The sequence below is a fragment of the Stegodyphus dumicola genome, chromosome 10 (genome assembly GCF_044657685.1).
Source record: "Stegodyphus dumicola isolate Sdum_Otavi_A_Nest chromosome 10, ASM4465768v1".
NCBI classification, from domain to species: Eukaryota; Metazoa; Arthropoda; class Arachnida; order Araneae; family Eresidae; genus Stegodyphus; species Stegodyphus dumicola.
The window spans coordinates 12,932,188-12,947,849 of NC_140777.1; the positions used below are offsets into that span (position 1 = coordinate 12,932,188).

Here is a 15,662-nt window from a genome sequence, read left to right on the forward strand (position 1 = left end):
TTGAACACTGAGACGCAATCAATACATGCTGTCTGTTTGGCAAATGCTGTCCGTTATTGTAAATTTTTGTTCATTATTCAAAGTGCAATTTCAGTAAAAAGCTATAAATAATTATGACTACATTATAAGTATTCTTTCCTCACTCATATGTATTTCAATATATATATTTATTTGAATATTTATTTTCATATTTATTTGAATTAAAAAATCCTTTTCATAAAAGAAAATTTAGACTAAGCGCTGTAAACAATAGTGTATTATATATATATTAATTTAAATATGTTTATCTCTTAGGACATGATAATATAATATTAATGTAATGATAAATTATTTGAAAAGAAATATTATTGAAATGGAAGATTTTAATAAGTAAATCTTAGTAAAGTTCGTAACTATTGTGTTTAAACAAAACTTAATATATGTATTAAAGTTAAAGAATTTTAAATATAAAAAAAAATTGCAAGAAATATTATTATCGATTCCATAGAAAGATTCTGACTTTTCAAGGGGAATTAAGTATTTATGGGTTATTGCTTCACAACGCGATTTACTAAGTAAGCAATTCATTTGATTTACATTTGCTAATCCTTTAATTCAAATAACGATAGGTGACTGTTTTTGGTGCTCAAGTTATTCTAATTCATTGCACTTAATTCTATTTCACTTTTACTTTTAGCACCGCAACATACCATATATTATAACAGTTATTAACGTTAATTACAGAAAAATCTTTTATAAACTTTTTTAAATGCTACTTTATCGGGAACGTTTCCAAGGAGAATTTATCGAAATTTTGTAACTCATGTCGTAAATAGTAGAAATTTAGATAAAAATATTTACTCCGATTGATTGTTACGGTGTAACTGGCAATTATTTTGAAATAAATTTTTATCACATTTTAGTTGGTTTTCAAAAGACAAAAGATGCACGCAATTTAAGAAAGATCCGTTTAAGGGGACTCATAAACCTTAAAACCCATAATATCTTCGAATTTGTCATTGTTGCAAAAATTGGTATAACTTATTTATTTTAAAAGCAATTACTTCCAACTTTTCACAGCTGACTGCAAAATATAGCTGCTTTCTGAAATAGTAATCAGAAAGTTAGTGTTGCCACAAATATTTTTATAATTTAACCCGCTTTGTGACAAAATGTTTCATTATGTTTCCAACTTGCGCGCACAGTTTAAAACAATCTGTTGCATAATTTATTTCAATATTTAATATATAGCTTTTATAACATTTGGAAACTACTCTGAACCAAAAATCCTAAGATTTTCATGTTAAATTTTTATTTTATTTGGAGTCGAGTTTATAAAATGTATTTTATTAAAAAGATCTGCAATGTTTTCGTGCATAAAATGTTTTAATATTAATATATTCATCAGATTTTGGGTTCCGTTAGAAAATAGTGCCCATATAAATAATTCCAAGAAATTTAAAGTATGTACCATTACCCATTTTTAAAATATTGTGGGCACAAGTTGGAAACGTGACGAAAAATTTCATCACAAAGCGGATTAAATTACAAAACTATTTGTGGCAATACAAACTTTCTGGTTACTAGATCCCAAAGCAACTATACTATGGAGTCAGCTGTAAAAAGTTGGAAGTAATTCCTTTTAAAATAAATAAAATATCCCAATTCTTGCAACAGTCACATATTCAAAGATCATAAGGGATTTAATGTGTATGAGTCCCCTAAATGTACGATTTTGAAGAAAAAACATATTTATAGTAAAAAAAATGATCTAAGAGTCGATTAAACCTTGTAAAATTCATTAAAAGGCATAAAATAAGGTATCATTAAACGGTGAAAAAATTCAAAACGTGTTTGGCAACACGCTTTTGATGAATTCATCATCCACTAAAAGGCAATTTCTTCTCCCATTCCGTTTGTATCAATATGTGCATTTGGACACCAAAAACGTTCTGTCTGGTAAGATTCATTACTAAAAGATCACGTTGTTAATAACCTTTCTGATAGAACCAAAAAAGAAAAAAAACTGTCTAAAGACAAATGATTCTTGACACTTGAAGAATGTTTTCCTCCTCTTTTTTTTTTTTTAACTCATTTGAAAGAGCTCCACCAAAAAATCTTGCGCCATTCGAAAAACAGCGTATAACACGTCCTCGCTTCATCGCTGAAGAGAACACAAGCTTATCAAATGTTTCCTTTGAATTGATGATTTAGATTTTGCAATTAGTAGTTACTCAAAGGGAAGCGGTTTTAATTGGAATATGAGAGCAAAGATGGCTTTCAGAATACAATTATTTAATGGAATAAATTTCGTGAGCATTAAAGGTTATGTAAATTGTGGATCTTTGACATTTAAATGAGAATCGTAAACATTCCACTAATTTGAAGTTTAGATAGTGCCGTAAACTAGAAATGATTTTACATATTCAATAACTTATTCTTTAAACAGCGTGTAATAAATTACAAACATATGTTCAAGATTTTAAATAAAGAGCATAATTCGGTAAAAACCTTCCATGCTTTAAGATAAAAATAAAATAAATATGGGTGCCTTTTATCCTCCATATTTTTATATCACAGATGTAATAATTTGTAAAGCACGTGGCTTAGAATCTCTCTCTTAATTAGGATCAGTTAAAACTATAAATAAATCAAGCTTTAATATAAAACAAAAAGTTAAAAATGTGATGAATTTAATAAAGAAAAAAACCTTGTATTTGGCGTAGATTTACACAAAAGACTCAATCGTTTTCACGGGCAAACAGGTCCCTCTTGACCAGGAGAAAAGATATTCGCAAGACTGGAAAGTAGCAGGCGCAACAGTCCTATTTATACTCTACTGCAGTAAAGCAAGCGAGAATGTAGCGCCATCTGTCGGCGAAATTAGTAAGAAAATTGAAAAATTAAGTTAATAGAATTTTAAAAACGTTAGGAATGGCTGGATTGGACTTAAAATCATTAACTAAACAAGCTAAATCTATATGAAAGTGAAAAGCTTCAAGAAAATCTAATTCACCAATGAAAGAAGCTTTTTGGATAATTTTTGCAGAGCCAAAGGCAAAATTATAATTTAATTCCCATACCCAAATCATTTATGATTTAATTCGCGCTGCTCTCTATCCTTGAAAATTTCCTGATGAAGACGAAGCTGTTTGCCCTCGAAATCGCTTTTGCCTAAATCAACTCCAAATACAAGGTTGTTTTTTTAATAATTTTAGTTCACTTTGGATTGTTTCTCTTCTGATTTGATATGATAAATTTGCTTGTCATTGATCATACATATTTGATAGTTTAATAATGCAGGTTCCTGATTGGGTGGCTGACCTAGTGACAATTATTCTACAGTTTGTGATAGTTAAGCTTAATTTAAACACTATCTAATCTTCTTTTTAAGTCAAGTCACATATAGGGTGTTCACAAATATTTATCCTGATTATAAAATATAACCCATAAGTGCACACAGGCAACAAAACACGCACTGAACTTCGAAAGCATAAACGATATACCTATATATAATCATTATCGAAAAGAATAAATAAACTTTGGCATGTGCAACCCTGGTAGCACACTAAATATCCAATGAGCACTTAATTTCACACCACACGTTCTTCAACACTATTTCTGGTGTCATTTCTAGCAAATGGTGCCTGTGATATCTTGTCGCAAGGACACAACATCAGGAAATGTCTCTTTCACGCCCAAAGAAAGAAATCTTAACACTCGTAATAGGCAATGTCGTATATATACGGCCTAGAATATTTTTGCTATATCTGTAAGAACGTATATATACGTGCATATTAAAATACGTCAAAGAAATTAAGGCAATATATCAAAAGAAAACAAATCCAGCTCTGAAACACCAGGAGAGTTTTTACATTAAAATCAAAAAAATAATTTGTTCTCAAAGTAGTTTTAGAAAATTTGTGCTTTCTTAGGGAAAACCCTGGCCGCTCAGAGGGTTAAGAAGTGTTTGGCATAAAACCGAGTTCTCGTTGGATATTTTGCATACTACCTTGGGTGCACATGTGGAAGTTTAATAAATACTTTCAATATGATTATAGACTTTGATAGCCTATGCATTTGAGGTTCAATGGATGTTTCGTTATCCGTGCACAGGGTGTTATCCCGCTTTGTAATCAGGGTAAATATTTTTGACACCAAGTATATTGGCTCACAGTCAAAGGTTATGCCAATCAAAAGCACACAATTCCTCCTTCAAAACTGGAGGCGGAACTGAGCGCTGGGGGCCGGAAATCGTACTCCATTTCTGTGGTTCCCATGAAAGATCATAGTCAATAAAATTAACCGACACCTCAGGTGGTCGTCTAAGAGAAATTCGCTGTAATTTATTTCAGGCAATAAATGATACATAGTTATTAGTCCAAAGAGGCTTTGTCCCTGAACGACTATTGTTTTCGTTTTGCGATTTTGCATTGAATCACTATAAATGTCCGTTTCACTTTTCAAACTGCTGCCACCAAATGTCAGAGTCCTGCATTATATTTGAAGAAATTAAATAATAAAAAATGTGCATAAATATATGTATATTTCACGCATTGTGATAAAACAACGGGACATTGAGCCATCGAATTTCGAATGACGTCATCCTACTGCGAATATGGGCTTGTGGAAGCCCGAATTTGAAATTTGGAATTTGTTTTATTACCAATTTCATATTTTATAAACCTTTAACGAATTTTTGAGTAGCAAACTCAACGATTTGAAAGCGAGCAATGGCAACACTCTACGGACCAGAAAAAAAAAAAAAAAAAAAAAAAAAAAAAAAAAACTTTAATCTCCAGCTCGCGGAACTGTTTATTCGGAAATTCTAAAGATATGCTCAAAGAACATTTAGTAAATAAAGGTAACGTACAAAAGGTTAAAAAATATGCCTCTTTGGACTTAATGTAAAATCTGAAAGATTTCAGATTTTTTCTTTCCTTTTTCTATTATTTATTTAAACAACCGTTTTAGTATTTGATTTCTTTAAACATCTAAACGGGAAAATAAGCAAATTAAAAATAATTAAATAAAAATCTGGAATAATAATAGTTACTTATTGACTTGTCTAGAACACCGAGACTTGTCAAAAAATTACTATCGTAATAATTACAAATTTTCCTTTAAGTAGATAATAAATTAACAGGAAATAAAAAGTCAATACAATTGTAACTAATACTGCATGCAACGTATGAACAGTTTTACTATGAAAGAGTTCGCATTTATGCACAGATTTGAACAAATTTCGCATTTATGCACAGTTTTGAAAAGCAGTTTTGAAACAATGACAATGAACATGTTACAATAAACTAGTATAGTAATAAATATAGTTAATTAAATATTTCAAATGTTTTATTACTTGCGCCAAATTAGAGCACAGACGTTAAAAAAATGAAAGCCAGTTTTTGTTTGTATATCTATACATTTTTTGGCATTAAAGAAACACTTTTATGAAAACACATTCAGAGATAATAAACAAAAGCATTCCTCGCCTCAGTTGTTTCGAAAACATAAGCCTACATTTCCACAGACTGTTTAAAGTGCTTCTGCCGACCAAAATAACATCCTCTTTCAGAAATCGGTAAAATTTTCTATTCTCTAAATATGCAGGTACTGGATACGAAAGTAATGCATTAGAAAATGTAAACGAAATTTATTCCAAAATTCTGCATGCCGGGAAAGCCGTATATCATTGAAAAACGAATAAAAGGATTGAAAAACGAATAAAAGGATAAAGGGCCGAATTGTAAATGTTTATGCTAAACCGTCTCTGTCCACTTCCTGTTCCTCATAAATATTTGCGATGGATTTTCATAAAAGCAATTCGAAATCAGCAATGATTCGCAAAACTTGGTAGCTTATAAATCTATATTCAGTTTACAAATACATGAATTTTAGCTGAACCACAAGCATACTTGAAATTTCTGGCTTTATACATCTGAATCTTCTGAAAACTCTACACTGATGGAGATTTTAAAACTAAACAAACACATTACACGGGCTGCATGCAGAAAATTGAATCACTGAATTTAAATTAGAAATGGATTTTATGTTACGTAACTTGTAGTTTGACGAATACAATAAATCGCTTCAACTGGCTGGAAGTCTTAGAATAATGATACCACTAAATACTGGTAGTTTGATCGAAGGCTAATGGGCTGGCTGTTTGTTCAGTTTCGCAAATGTTTCCATGATTAATGCGAATGTGAGAAAGTTTCGGCTAATCTTTGCAATATGGTAACAAGTAGCTTGGCGACATTTTGGTAAGGCGATAAAGAATACTAGGTAGAACTTTAGCAATAATCTGAGAAGTACACAGTTCGAATAACAGATTATTTTGTCTCAGAGAAATGAGAGCCTGATTGAGCAAAATTTATCATCTCTTCTGATTATCTCTCTTCTTACTTCATGGCGTATAAGAGCACATCAGTTTTTCCAGGGATCTCTGACTTGTAACTTCTGTCTCGTCAGTATTTTCTGAAATTCTACTCCTTTCCCACGCTCGCAGAACATTTTCTGGCAAACATGACTCCACCGATGGCTCTAAAACGTCAGCAAAGTTTTCTTTTGTACGCCCTAAACATTCCAATGCTTTTAATTTGGTCTCTAGCATATCGTATAGGGTGGCTAAATCAGGGGCATTCTTCCCGGCCATAGCATTTTTCAGAACCAGTCAAAGGAGATCGCGGACATATATATATTTGCACTAGGAGATCCTCCCGGTCAAATCTTAATTTCAGCTGTTGGACGGCCTTTGGATAATTTTCAGCTGATATTGGGAAACTGGATATTAATCTAGCAGCTTTCGAATCAGGCACCACAGACTGGTATAAATACTGGAATTTAGTCTATAGCAGTCAGTTTGGATACTGCAAAATATTACAAAGTCTTCGGGATCACCCGAAAACATTTTTAATTTAAATTTAAATTTTACCACATCACGCTATTCAGGACTTTCGAAGAAAGATCCAAAATCTTTACTCAATAGCGTTTCTGTCTTTGATATAAGCTCAAGATAATTATCTCTATAATCCTTTGCCGCCTCAAAATCGATTTCGTATTCAGCAACACTCTCAGTATTTTCTAAAAGTAATGACGAAATGTTATTCTGAATTTCATCTAAACGTAAATATTATTTATCTTGTGACTGAGCATTCAACGCGCTCAGCTTATCGCCATCATTGGCGTCTACTTTCGTCGCCAAATATTGCTTCAACTTATTCACCGTAGACGTGAATGAATCTCTTAACGACTTTCGGTTTATTTTCAGAGCATCCATATTTGTATGTACACTTAAAATACTCGTAGTTACTTAAAATGATTCGTAAAAAAATTCTTAATTTCTATTTATACTGAAGAAATTAAAGTCTCCGTTTTTTGAACCCGGGCCTTTCGGCACAGCAGTCAACGACGCTAATTACTAAACCGGTTGAGCGGCAAGCTGAAAAATAAATTATAGAAGAATAATCCAAATGCTACGTTATGTAATTCGGTAACACCTTTAAAAATAAAAAAAATGGTGAAAATGTACATCACAATACATCATAAACTGTTATAAATTCGAATTTCATTTAGGTGCATTTCTTGATTCCATTTACTAAGCATAGGTTCAAATTCTGTGGCGCAGAATTCATGCGCCAGTGTCAATAGAAGCACATATAATTATTTACAGCAAAAAAATAATAAAAACTAAGTTTCAATAGATTATAATCCAACATCCAATACGCAGTGTATTTCCAAATTTTATAAAATATCGGTTTTATTCTCATGCTACCCTAACTTGTTTTTTCAGTTAGCTGTTTTAGTGACATTATTGAAAAGAAGCCCATAAAATCCTTTAAAAATAAGACAAGAAAGAAACTTGTCTAATTAGCAAGATGCAACAGAAATACAAAAATTTTATGTTGTAATAAAACTTCAAGAACGATTCTTCTTTCGAAAAAGAATGAAGGATTTTTTAAAATATTTTTTGACTTAAGCGTGCGTTACTGAAAGTAAAAATAAATTTAAGCTTTAGGCAGTCAAATTCTATTCAGAAAAGAGTTTCAGATAATCTTCTGTTTTTAAACTTACTGGAACAAACACGTCTTTATTTCGTTCTGAACTTTTTACGTATTCTAAATGGCGAATTTCGCCAGACTTTAAAAAAAAAATATTTTACTGATGATTAGAGTATTTAATTATTTCTTCATTTAAAAATTTCCCATTTTAAAAAACGCCAGTTTGATATTTAGATTAAAAATACGTACGAAAACCATTTCAAAACGAAAGAAACCATTTTTATGCTCAACATATTCCTGTATGAAGAACATTTATTTCAATTTTTAAGTCAGTTTACTTTCAAGTGTGGTTTCTCCAAGAGATCGTGGGAGGAATACATATGAAAGTTATAAATTTAAAAAACAATTTTAACATTTTCAAAAATATAAACTAACGGCTTGCTTTTGGGAAGATATCAGTTGTAGATTAATCCACAGCTTTTATGATATATAATGCATCATATACCGTATTCGTAGAGAAATATAACACATTGGAAGGATTAAGAGAAAAAATCACAAGAAAGGGAAAAAAGCATACATATTAATGTACTGTATTTATCGATAATAATAATAAGGTAGTCTCTTTACAAGCCGAGTTTATAAAATGATTGTCCCTCCCAAATTTAAATTAGTGGCTTGCTGTTGATCAAACGTTCTGCCCATTACATGAATATTAATTGATTTCAATCAAAGATAAGTCGAAGTTATCCTCCTCTGAGAAAATGAAACTTATATTTTTCTGAATAATTTATTGTGTAAAGTATTTTTTCCCTTTTAATTCCTTGTACGAAGTAAAAAGGAAGCATTGTAATCGCGAAGTTTCAGGCAGCATATTTCAACAAAAATATCCATTTTGACGGCTATCGAATGCAATTTAACGATGCTTTTGCGTGATATCTGTACGTAAGGACAGAATAAAAGACTCGTTTCCATCAAAAGAATTATAAAACTGCTTTAAAATTAATTCTGAAGAGAATTTGTCGTGGCGTCTGTACGAACGTCTCGCATAACTCAAAAACGAGTAGCCTCAGAACGTTGAAATTTTGTATATAGGACAGCTATAGCATGTAGATGTGCACCTCGTATTTTGGTTGCAATCGGCCGCACCAAACGTACATAAATATATTTATACATATATCCACTCTGTTACCCGGCTCAGTGATTTCAGTTTCTTTACACTTATATGTTCGTAAATTGTACATTTTTTGCTTTAAAAATGATTGAATTATGTTGTTCTTATCTTCCGGTTAAAGTTTTTATGCCTTTAGTACATCTGTATGCAATAGGTTCAGAATTATCAACAATTTTAAAGTTGTTTAACTGTCGCTGAGCTTAATAATTCTTTTGATTTCGGCCATTGCTTGTTTACATTTGAAACAGCAGAATAGTGGATTTGTTGCTAGTCTAGAGAAACTTAGCTTTGCGACAACAAAGATAACGCCTTCATTTATCATTGCGAATTAAATCATGCTTAATCCTTTCTGTAATTTTTTTCGAGGAAATAAATGTTTAACATTTACTTTGTAATTTTTAATACAGATATTTTGATGCGTTGTCACGAAGTGAGAACTGAATTAATTGAATGAGAAATACTCAATCGTCTGTGTAAAACAGTTCCTTTCTTGTTTTGTTTGCTTCATTTCTTTTATACATCGTTCTAGCTTTATTATAGTATTTGAATAGAACACGCGGCAACGATTAGATAATTCTTTAAATGATATAAATTTTGTGCATTCTGAGTTATAATATGAAAGACAATAATATTATTAAGGAACATCAATTTGGATTTAGGCATGGATTTAGCACCACCCAACAAGTTACAGGAATTACTGAAATCATCGGTGAAGCCTTTAATAAAAAAGAAACTGTTGCTGGCATCTTCATTGATATTGAAAAAGCGTTTGATAAGGTTTGGCACCCAGGCCTCCTTATGAAACTTATAGAAAACAAATTTCCACCTCTATTAATCCTACTAATTTCAAGTTCTTTAGAAGATAAAACTTTTCAAGTTCGTATTAAAAACGAGCTATCTAATATCAGTGTAATGAAAGAGGTGTCCCTCAGGGCTCGAATTTTTCACCTTTTCTTTTTAACATCTACATAAATGATCTTCCCACCCACAAAGATGCCATTATCGCCTGCTATGCAGACGATACAGCAATTCTCAGCAAATCCATCAAAGAACCCTCCAAAATGCAACAGACTATATCTTCCCATGGTTTAACGTTTGGAAAAGTAAAATCAATGAAAGCAAATCCACTACAATTTATTTCCAAAAGAACCCTTCCAGAAGATATCTCGATCAAAAACTAACTTTCAAAAACCATATCGAAAATATCTGTAAAAAAGCCAACCAAGCAATAGGCAGTATCTATGCACTCATAGGGAGAAATTCTAAACTTAGTTTCGCTACAAAAAGAGTTATTTATCTACAAGCTATCCGCCCGATTTTACTGTAAACTTCCCCAGCGTGGGCTACAACTGCAAGAACTCATCGCGAAAAAATACAAAGAATTGAAAACAAGGCCATCCGAATAATTACAAATGCGCCTTGGTTCGTACGAAACAGCACTCTTCACAATGACTTAAAAATTAAACCCACGGATTCTGAAATTCTAAAAGCTTCTCATAACTTTTTTATGAAATGTGACAGTCATCCTAAGAATACCATCAGAAAACTAGGAGATTATGATTTCACAATTGAACAACGCCACAAGAGGCCCCGCACTATTCACCATAATAGTCGGTGGTAATATATATATATATATATATTCGGTTTCTTATTGCCAAGATTTTACTTCATTTTCTTTACTTATAGATTTACTTATCAAATTACAAAGCGCTATGGACTTTGTTCCTGCCAAAGCAGGTAGACTTTGTGTGTAAATAGTTTTTACTCTTGTGAAACGTTTCAAGGTACTGCAAATTGTGTTTTGCATCATTTTACTTACGAATTATTGCTTATCAGAAGAAGAATATTTATGAAATTTTAAAAATGCCTTACAATACATCCTGCAAGAGATGGCGCAACCAGAGCTCCAGTCAACTAAAATGATTTTGATCCCTACTAACAGATGGAGCCACACGAGCACCTCATTTGTTCAAAGCTTACTTATTCTACGGACGGCGGCACAGGAGCCTCCGTCGCTAGAAATATCTGAATTCTAGCACAACATGTGTACATTTACTTCCATATTATTGGATACAACTTACTCGATTCTTCAAGCATTTAAAAGTCAAAAGGTAAAGGCCGTTAATGGTCGATTGCCTCTTACTAAGTGATAAGACATAGACATAGACATAGTTATAATATGAACGAAGTATAATACTGTTAAATGAACCTAACGCCAGAGTGTCGCTATGGCAAAAAAATAGAGTGAATTTTAAAGAATGCATTTATTCTATTGTGGTTTATGCGCTGTCGGCGAAGTAGATTTAATTCAATCCAATAAGTTTAAATGAAATGCAAGAAAAAATGTGTATAATTTAATATTCCGTACAAGGAAGTCATGTGGTGTACACATCAGATTTTTTCCGTATGCCTTCTTACTATAACTGGAAGCACGCTCGATGCGCATTCGGGAGGTCCGGAGTCCGAATCCTGGCGAGGGCACTGTTTATTTTTTGACATTCCAGCATCGGTATAACCTAATGACTACAACTGCAGATTATTAACTTTATGGTATTCAAAATTTGCCATAAAATTGATTAACAATTAAAATGCTATTAATAAAATAAATTAATTATAACCACTAGTACTAACACTCATTCTAATTAATAAATTACTTATAATTAATGATATTATTAAATTAATTATTAAATACTTAATAAATTATTTATCATAATTGAGTTATTTTGCTAGAAAACTGAAGGGTGGTGAGGGGGTATCACAGGTTACAGGTACTCTGTAATTACGAAGTACTACATGAAAGTAAAAATCGCTGATCTCATGAAGATTCTTTTATAGGAGAAAACCTAACAACTGCTCTGTTTATCGGGCAGAACTCATTGCTGTTAAGGAGACCTTGAGTTACTGCGTCAACAAGGGAGTCAATACTGTCATCTGAATTGCCAGCGGTAGCCAGAGCTGTATAAAACACTTGGTTGAGTGGTGGAAACTTGGAGACAGAACCACCGTGAATACTGTCCAGTATTTTGGGTTACTTGTGTGCCCATAATGATATATTTTTTCAATGGGTGACTTCCCATATGGAGATTTGTGGTAATGAAATAGTAGATGGACTGGTCAGGAAGGGTATAATTGTCCTGATGGTGACCGTCTTTCTTTTTCGGAAGTTGCCTCGCGGCACAAGATAGAAATGAACTCTTCCTGGAGAAAGGCTTCATACGAGAGTGGTATATTGGTAAATATTCTGACGCTGCCCTAACTGAGGTAAGAAATAGATCTGAATAAAGGGCTCTAACTAGGTTGCACACTGGTATCTGCCTGTTCTATCTTTTTGTGACGATAATTAAAGTCTATCCCTTATGCCTGAGACTAAGTTCGACACAAGCCGCTCAGCCCATATCTTGTCTTGCCCAGATTGTCAGCAGAGCCAACTTCTGTCCTGTCTTAGAGTCGTTCTTCGGGGTTCCGAAGTCCATGGGTTCACGGACCTGATCTGATGTTACTGTCGATCAGGTAGAATAAGCCACAAGACCAATGCTGATTTATAGGATCACACGATTCAAATAATGTGTACACAATTTACAGTTTATTAGCTTTTGAAGAAACAAATGTGAAAAATGGAGATATGTGCTCTCCAGAATTCAGAATCTGGATCTTTTGATTGCTAACCGAATGAGCTGTCAGTTACACCACAAAGGCACGAAGTCAGGAAAACAACGAAAATTCCTAGCACAACAGACATCAAACGTTTTACGAATACAGAAATGATAAATGGGAAACTATTTATCATTTCGGTATTTGCAAACTGAAATCAACAATTTTGAGCTAGATTTAGGTTGAAGTCATATAAAAGCAAATCTAGATTTAACATGCTTACAGACACTGCAAAATATCAGTTTATTTACCACCTACAAGGCAAGTAACGTGTATTACATCAACTTTAAGATGTAAATAGTAATTAATTATTTAAAGATGGATAATAAGTGACTGTAAATGAGTAGTACTACAGTGAAATTTCAACTCGTTAGTGACAATAAGTTAGGTTTATGCACTGATATCACGTTAGTAGTGAACGGAATCTAAAGCCGGGGATTATGCAATAGTTACCTAGAGGAAGAAGCCAACTGTAACCTCCCAACGATAATTAGTTTACTCTAACACTAATAGCTGTTGAATTCAGTTGCTATCAGGTATTGGTTGATAAGCGGGTATTAACGTCGTGTTGAATTAGATCTGATTCCATACTGGCTTTCTGATGCATTTCTAGCTATTCGTTTGCTAATGAATGACATTTCTTATCATCTTACACATGACTCTAGCTCTTGAAGTACGAAGGTTTCGTCTCTCAGTAACATACGAATATTCAATAGCTCTATACTAGAGAATATAGGCTTACCGTAGTCTGCAATACGTTTTAAAAGTAATAATAACACTACCGTTGACTAAATTTAAAGATATCTGATGTGGCCACTACATGACATCTTTATATAGCCTACTAAATTATACACACTTTTCCTTGCATTTCATTTAAACATATTTTATCGAATTTAATTCGATATATTTTCTCATTCAGTTAATACAGTTCTCGCTTCGCGGCAAGGCAAGAACACATAAAAACTCAAAATATCTTCATTAAATATTGAAAAAATTTCGAAAAACATAAAAGACCCAATAATGTTAAAACAATTAAAAAGTTACAATTAAAAATTAGAGTTTCTACACAAAAACAAGCAATTCGGCCAGCGGGCAAGAAGGCAGATTTTTCGGTGCACAAAACTGAAAGTTTCTTTTGGTCTCACTCGGCAAAAAAATACTAAAGCTGCAGAATCCAACTTAACTCACTATTCTGCTAAGTTTCAAATGTAAACAAATTTATTTTATTTTATTTTCCAAGACAAGAAAGCTTTTTTTTAATAACAAAAGAGGTATTGAACAGATTTCCAAAGTCAAAGGACGGTTGTAGTCAAAGGACAATCCGCTCTTTAAAGGTCTAAAAGCGCAAAAATCCGCAGATGATATTGTAAGGTGTATCCTAATTTTATAAGACTTATTTTAAGTTTATACCACTTTCCTGTCTCTCCTAGCTTCAGCTTACAATTCCTTACCAAAATGAGTTTTTAGAATCATATTAAATGCAAATTAGAAGTTGTCAAAAAATATGCGAACAGCCTTTGTATCTGTCGTTGCCACCGCAGGTCTTGCTTGCGTGGCCTATAAATTATATACTTATTTTTTTTCAGCATTTCACTTAAAACATATTTCTTGGAATTTCATTAAAGACATACATCTTATTCTGTCAATTCAGTTCTCCCATCGCGACAAGGGAAAAATACATAAAAACTCAAAACATATTCATTAAAAATTGTAAAACACAGAAAAACATAAATCACCAAATACGGTTAAAAACAGTTAAAGCAATTTTTACAATTACAGTTTCTATGCAAAACCAAGCAATACGGCCAGAGGGCAGGAAGACAAAGATTTCGGTGTAAAAATTTAAAGTTTACTTTCGATCCCACTAGGCAAACTGACACCGAAGTTTAAGTAACATTCTAGTGAATTTGTGACTATGACGGTTATCAGTCACTTTCGAGGCAATAGACGAAGGCAAAAATATTTTGCATGAATAAAATTATATGGATTTTAGGGCGATCATTCATAGAGCCCTCTTCCTAAAGGTAAAAAAAAATCTAGCGTGTACACCACATGACTTCCTTGTACGGAATATTAAATTATGCGCATTTTTTCTTGCACTTCGTTTAAACTTATTGGATTGAATTAAATCTACTTCGTCGACACTTCGTTTAAACTTATTGGATTAAATTAAACCTACTTCGTTAAATTGCATAAACCACAATAGAATAAAAGCATTCTTTAAAATTCACTCTACTTGTTTACCATAGCAATACTATGGCGCTAGGTTCACTTAACAGTATTATATTTCGTTCATATTATAACTCAGAATGCACAAAATTTATCTCATTTAAAGAATTATCTAATCGTTGCCACATGTTCTATTCAGATACTGTAATAAAGCTAGAACGATGTATAAAAGAAATTAAGCAACCAAAACAAAAAAGAAACTTTTTCACAGACGATTGAGTATTTCTCATTCAATTAATTCAGTTCTCCCTTCGCGAGAAGGCAAAAATACATAAAAACTCAAAATATCTCTATTAAAAATTACGAAGTAAATCTTAAACCTTATTTCCTCGAAATAAGGTTTAAGATTTACTTCGGTTTATTTCCTCGAAATAAGGTTTATTTCCTCGAAAAAATTCCAGAAAAAGATTAAACATGATTTAAATAATAAATGAAGGCGTTATCTTTGTTATTGCGAAGCTAAGTTTCTCTAGATTGGCAACAAATCCGCTATCCTGCTGTTTCAAATGTAAACAAGAGCAATGGCCCCCATCAAAAACATTATTAGGCTTAGCGGCACTTAAACAGTTTTAAAATTGTTGATAATTTTAAAAATATTGCATACAGATTTACTAAAGGCATAAAAACCTCAA

At 32.4% G+C, this 15,662-nt stretch overlaps 1 protein-coding gene across 1 annotated transcript in view; it reads right to left on the reverse strand.

The window, feature by feature from the left end:
• Positions 1–15,662, reverse strand: part of LOC118202547 (protein O-mannosyl-transferase Tmtc3-like) — a 707,071-nt gene that overhangs the window by 157,078 nt on the left and 534,331 nt on the right. The window lies entirely within an intron of this gene.